Raw genomic sequence first — 6,192 nt, 5'->3', positions numbered from 1 at the left:
CACTGTAATCGTTTGTGTCAATTGTTTTGTGAGTAATACATCCTGTTAGTTGAATTGAGTAAATGCAGTCCTCGTTTTACAGAGCCATTCTTTGATTGAATATAAGCTCATAAATTAGTGGAGTCATTGGTAAACCGATCTTTTGACTACAGTTTGCTCATATTTAATGAATTCTAATGGTAAATGTTATGTACACTATACACATTGGATTACACATTGGTACTTTACATCTTGGTCTAAGATCAACTAGATCAATTAAAGCTTGGCCGATGGGTGCTATAGACAGCGCATAAGCCTCTTAAAATCAATTATCTTAGAACAAATGTAATTATAGCATCTGAGTGATAATGTGTAGACTCACAAGCGGGCTAGATTCACCAGTGTACATTTATGATCTATAGCCGTTAGTCACATGATAATGGAGTCAGATTGATGAATGTAGTTTATTATTATTAAACACAATTTGAACTCATCTACATGTGTTTGTTAGAATGTTATACATCTCCTCTCACCACCCGGAGGCATATCAGTCTCTGCATCACTAGGCTCTTGTCTAGGCATTACCATTCAACACCTTTTACTCAAACACTAGCTGCAGATAAAAAAAGCAGTGGAGGAAACAAACCCAGGTGTACCGTTCTCTTTTTGTCCCTCACTTTCAGAAACAAACTCAGTCATTTCAGAGCTCTAGTCTTTGTCAATGTCTTATCATTCAGTGGTTGTTGCTCTCAGCTCCACAGAGAACGCGCCAGTTAAAAATAGACGGTATATCAACTGTACCTCAGGAATAGATATATATATATATATCCTGTGTCTACAACAGTGTTGTAAACAGTAAGCACAAATTGACATGTGCTAGAGAATGTAGTTAGCTGGCCTCATCAAGTAAAGTTACAAATAAACGGAATGCTTATCTCAAATAGAACTATACACACACATACAATCGCACCAACACACATAAAATCAAGTATAAAACAAAATAGGTAGAATTTTCATAATTTCCCTAAAACAGTGTTTCTTTAAAACCCATGCAGCAGGTTTCTCTCGCGCATTTCACAGACTTAGTTAAGGCAGCACTGCAGTCGACATTGCCCTTTTTTTCAGAACATTCGTCAAACATCTCTAAAACTAAAACTCTGGGTCTAGTGTTCGAGAACTTACAGAACACTAGACCAGTGGGTAGCTGGCTGCCGTGGCGATGCCACAGTGGTTCTTCCTGTCTTTTGGCCATGTAGATGTAGCCTTTGTCTCCCCATTTCTGGTTTCTCGCTCCAGCTGAGGAAGAGACAAAACATGTTAGTCCACAGTTCTAGTTAGTAGGACATTATAGATTCACTGCGCTTTAGAGAAATTTATAACTTAGACCATAGTATCAGGACAAGAGAGGCATATTCCCCGATGAGGGGAATCAACCAATCCCGTAGCGGTGACGTAACAAACAACAAACATCCTAGGAAGATACTGTGTACTGTACCTGTTCTTGACATCCAGAATTTCTTGCCATCTTACATCCTCTCCTTCAAAACCGTATCCCACCACCAGAACTCCATGGTCAGCTCCTCACCTGCTGCACTTCTCTCTATAAGATCCCTACAGGGAGAGGACATAGTTAAATTAGTGGGCTAAGATACAACTCGTATCAGTATGTAAAATCACCTGATCTCAAACAAATAGTTGGTTACTTAGCTAGTAACTAGTTAGAAATATTGGTCACAATTTGCTTCAAAGACACACCATTTGTACACGGTGAACAGGACAATAGACCAGTACATATCACTGCTACCTCAAAAAAATAGATGTAGGAATCCAATCCTTGCAAATAATGTTACACGTAATTTAAGTTGAACCGCTAACTGCTACTCACAGACTGGTAGAACTGGAAAGGATTCGTGGCTGGCATCGATGGCGACAGCGATGGGGCCGACAGACGCCACAGCCGTCATCAGAGCGTGTTCTTTGCCACTGGGGATGTCCACAAAGCCAGTTTCATTGACAGCACTGAACTCTGGTCGGTAGTGGCAAATATCATCATCCTGAGTTTACCAGGAAGAACAATGGCCATGATTAGTCAAAAACAACATATTCCAAATATTCAAGCAAGTCGGTCATTCTTGGAGACAAATCCCACTGTAATGAAGTGGAAACTCAAATTTTCTAAGTTGAAGTTGTAAGTCATTCCAGATCGACAGTAAAAACCGCATGATCTGGTACCAGGCTAAAAGAACAGGGCCTTACTTTAATAAATGCATCTTCCACCCCCTATTATATTTTAATTCAGACTAATAGAACACAGAGCCTTACCTTGCCCACATAGGGGTAGGACGCCTCTGTGTCCAGGCCGCCGTTGTCCTTTACATACTGGAACGCCAAGTCCATGAGACCCCCATTACAGCCCTCGTTGCCCTGGGGTCTGGAGCAGTCCATCAAGTTCTGTTCACTCAGAGACACCAGATTGCCAGTCTTCCTGAATTGCTGGCCCTCTATGGCTCCGGTGGAACTGAACGCCCAGCAAGACCCACATGAGCACTGAGGGGGTAAAGGTTGTTAACATCTTGTTACTTTTTCATGCAAGAAAACACTGACGCTAGTAATAAATACATATATAACAATATGTATGCGCAATTTGCCGCCTTATCTTCTGGATGCTGTAAATTACAATCATGGTAAACAGCATGCAAACAAGCCAGATAGTTCTCTGGAAGTAAAACCTTATTTAGTGACACAGCAGTGTATGGATGAGTCATGACTCATGAGTGATTCAGGTCTCACCTGGTTCTTGATGGGAGTGACGTAGCCCTTCTCTCTCCAGTCCACGGCTTCAGGGGCCTGCAGGTAATTGGGTTCCATGAAAAGAGAGCCCTTGTACTTCCTCTCAGTCGTCTGCTTGTAGCCGTTCATGAGCTGCCCGAACTCTTCGTTGGTCTAGGGAGGAAAGAAACAGAACATGTTGTCTTCCCTGGCAAGATGTGGTTTGTAATTTACCATCTGAATGGGAAATGTATTTTTTTTACATCTTAGGACTGTTTTAAAAGGTGCACTTAGCCATAAATCCTGTGTGCATCTTTAAAAGACTATGAGTAAGTTTCAATTCTCTTCTCGGGATAACTATTCCATTCCTGCTTGATAGTTGAAGAAACCTAACCTGCGAGTCTGAATACATTCCTGCTTTCATTGTCAACGCTGACACCTGTGCCTGTGAAATATTTCATACTGTATGTGCTTTAGCAAATCTATGGCATGGCAACAAAAAGATCCAGCTATAGCACACACACAGTATGGGAAAGAGCTGCTGAAAAGTAGCTCCTGCTCCACAGTAAAATGTCTCAGCAACAGACTAGGACAGAAGTTCACTGGAACTGATATCAGCACCTGAAAATTTCCACTGCTTTAGTTCCTGCACCTCATAGAATATTAGCTCAAAAGTCCTGCAGTGTACCTGGATATAAATATATACAGTACAGGCCCCCAGAATGAGTAGCGGCACCCATTTCATCCATGTCAAGCACTGCTCAGCAAGGTGATTCTTCTTACCATGTCACCAAATTGGTTCATGCCCAGACGATAGGAGAGTTTTCCCATAGAGTGGTCCAGGTTGTGCATCTCAATCTTTTTCAGGTTCTTTTCCCAAACCATCCTTCTCCAGCCCTCCTCGCTCTGTAACAATGAGTGAAAAACAGTGAGAAAATATACACAATCATATACTGTAACAGAACTATGTGCACAATCCATGCAATTAATGATACATAGGTGTAATTTACAGCTACATGTATGCACCAATTGATCAATTTGATTGAGCCCCTTGTTGAGAGCAGTGGAGGATGGTGGGAGGAGTCAAAGGAGGACAGGCTCATTGTACTGGCTGTAATGGAACTGAGTCAAACGTGGTTTCTAAATGTTTGATACCATTCCAATAATTCCATTCCAGCCTTTACAATAAGCCCATCCTCCTATAGCTCATCCCACCAGCCTCCACTCGTTGGTAGCTATGTGCTCCTCTACTTGTGCTTAAACACCCACCTCATGGTAGTTCTTGCTGTGCCAGTTCTTCCACAAGTGCCAGTGGCCCTCCAACTGAGAGTCAAACATAGGGGCCGCAAACACAGCACTCATACAGAGCACCAACACTGCCAAGTACAGGGACATCATGGTCAAACAGCTGTGGAGAGAGAGAGAGAGCAGAGCTCAGTCAGCCTTGTATTTTCAGTGTAAAGAAGCTATATAGCATAAAATGTTAAATTTGTACCTTTGAAAGAATGGCAGATCGTCAAAGTTATATACAACAACAAAAAGTCTGGGCAGCACCTCCTACTGGAGAGTTGATCTACAGCTATCCATTTGGTCTCCCATCCAGTGTTTAACCAAGGCCAGTTTAGCTTTGACATGTCACTGACTACTACCAATCTGGTATCTTGTGAATGATTGAAAAATCTCAATTTAATTTGTTTTTAAATTAACATTTATTTATTTTTATTAAAAAATTGCTGTTACTATGAAGTCATTCCACAGGGTAGCTTTAACAGAGAAAATTTAATTTAACCATCCTTTATAAGTCATATCAATTGTAATATTTACGCCAATAAAGCACTTGTGAAGTCATCAGCAGCTATGGTTTTAATTCAACCTAGGGTTCACAAACACATCACCTTGCACTTTCACCATCCTGTGAAGTTAATTCATCATAATGTATTTAATCTGCAGCCTAATAAACTGCATGCTTTCCCAACGAGTAGTAAAGTGAGGTCCACACTACTACTCCAAGTTTACTTCGATATGATGGTTATTATATTCACCAACAATCACATAATTAATTTTACTGACACAAAAGACTCCACCTAGTCTAGCGTATTTTGTGTTGTCGACATTTGGAAAGTTAACAGAAAAATTGTTTCCATCAGGTGTGTCATTACTTTTATCCGACATGTACTTTACTTGCTATACAACCGTTGGATGGAAATGTGGTTTGTGAGAATAAAACAAAAAATGCCCCCTTCCAAACTACCTTCCGCTTGACACAAGAAAAAATATTAAACATATGGAACTAGGATACTACACTACCGGTATTCCAAATTAAATAAATTGATATCAATTACTTTATGTGATAGAAATATTCGAGGAAAAGTTTGGTAACAGCCGGGAGAAAAAGCAACATCAGAAACGGTAGACTAATATTGTCTTTCTGTATCAATTAAATCAAAGAGCAAATGCCCCTGGTAAATGTAAATGTCCATAACCCAAGATCCTAACACTGTACAAAGAGCAGAATGGAAAGCAGTACTTACTTTTTCCCGTCAATTTGCAGTAGCAGGGTGATGATTTCTGCTGCTGTTGTTGTGTAGTCAGTGAACAAGACACGACACTTTATACAGCCAGCTATATGTCCTATAGTGGTGGGGGCTGGCTTGTGATTGGCTGAAAGGGGACGGTATCTCAAACTGCCGGCCCGCTGAAAGATCATTTAAAGATCTCAGGTCCCGCCCGGTGTAAATATCCCAGCATGCGATTCCTGACCACTTGACCGTTTTCATCGACTCCGTAAAGATAAAACATCAAATTTGATTAATCATCTTTAGTGAGTTGATTAGATTTACTGGGAAGCAAAAGGGCAGAAAGACACATTGTAACATCGAGTCAGTTTCCCTTACCATTTTTTCATCTTCGGTTACTTTGTAACAGTTCTCTCATCATGTGCGGGCGCGGAGGAGATGAGAGCATGGCACGCTGATTACTTATACAGCAATGACAAAGAAATAACCAGAAAAAAATGCTAAACATGTTCATTGAACAGTAATGACATGAATATAGGAAGAACGGTTACATGTAGTCTAGTACCTGAAACTGAGTGGCCAACAACAAACGCCACATATGTTCCTGCTCTGTGAAGCATACAACAGCTTCAGTGTTTGTTCAACCATGTCCTAATATGATAGATTCAAATAATAATGAAGTTGAGAGAATGAACAAATTAACCTACATTTATCTAGCTCAAATATTAAGATGATCTGCATTCTTTAGATACTGATGAGTTATTGTGTGATACTCTGCTGTGTCAAGAAAGTTCTGATGGGCTTGTAAATCATTTGTTTGTGTAAATAATCATTCCAATTTCATTTGAAATGTGTCTTACAAGCCTTTCAGTGTTTTCCTACCTCTTCTGCACATTCTCCTTTTGTTTTCCTTTTAAACATTGATAAT

General features: G+C 40.3%; 1 pseudogene across 1 annotated transcript; it reads right to left on the bottom strand.

The window, feature by feature from the left end:
* Positions 1 to 1,103: 1,103 nt before the first annotated feature.
* LOC116372959 (cathepsin L1-like) lies at positions 1,104 to 5,385 on the bottom strand (annotated as a pseudogene). The gene is made up of 8 exons (XR_004209460.1): positions 5,280 to 5,385; positions 4,018 to 4,156; positions 3,532 to 3,654; positions 2,770 to 2,922; positions 2,302 to 2,526; positions 1,865 to 2,033; positions 1,475 to 1,590; positions 1,104 to 1,269 (listed from the first exon to the last, which is right to left on the bottom strand). The product of XR_004209460.1 is annotated as a cathepsin L1-like (transcript).
* Between the last annotated feature and the right edge of the window lie 807 nt (positions 5,386 to 6,192).

This window comes from Oncorhynchus kisutch, unplaced genomic scaffold (assembly GCF_002021735.2).
Source record: "Oncorhynchus kisutch isolate 150728-3 unplaced genomic scaffold, Okis_V2 scaffold3980, whole genome shotgun sequence".
NCBI lineage: Eukaryota > Metazoa > Chordata > Actinopteri > Salmoniformes > Salmonidae > Oncorhynchus > Oncorhynchus kisutch.
Note: the sequence above shows the minus strand (reverse complement) of the source record. Positions and strands in the feature narration are given on the sequence as shown.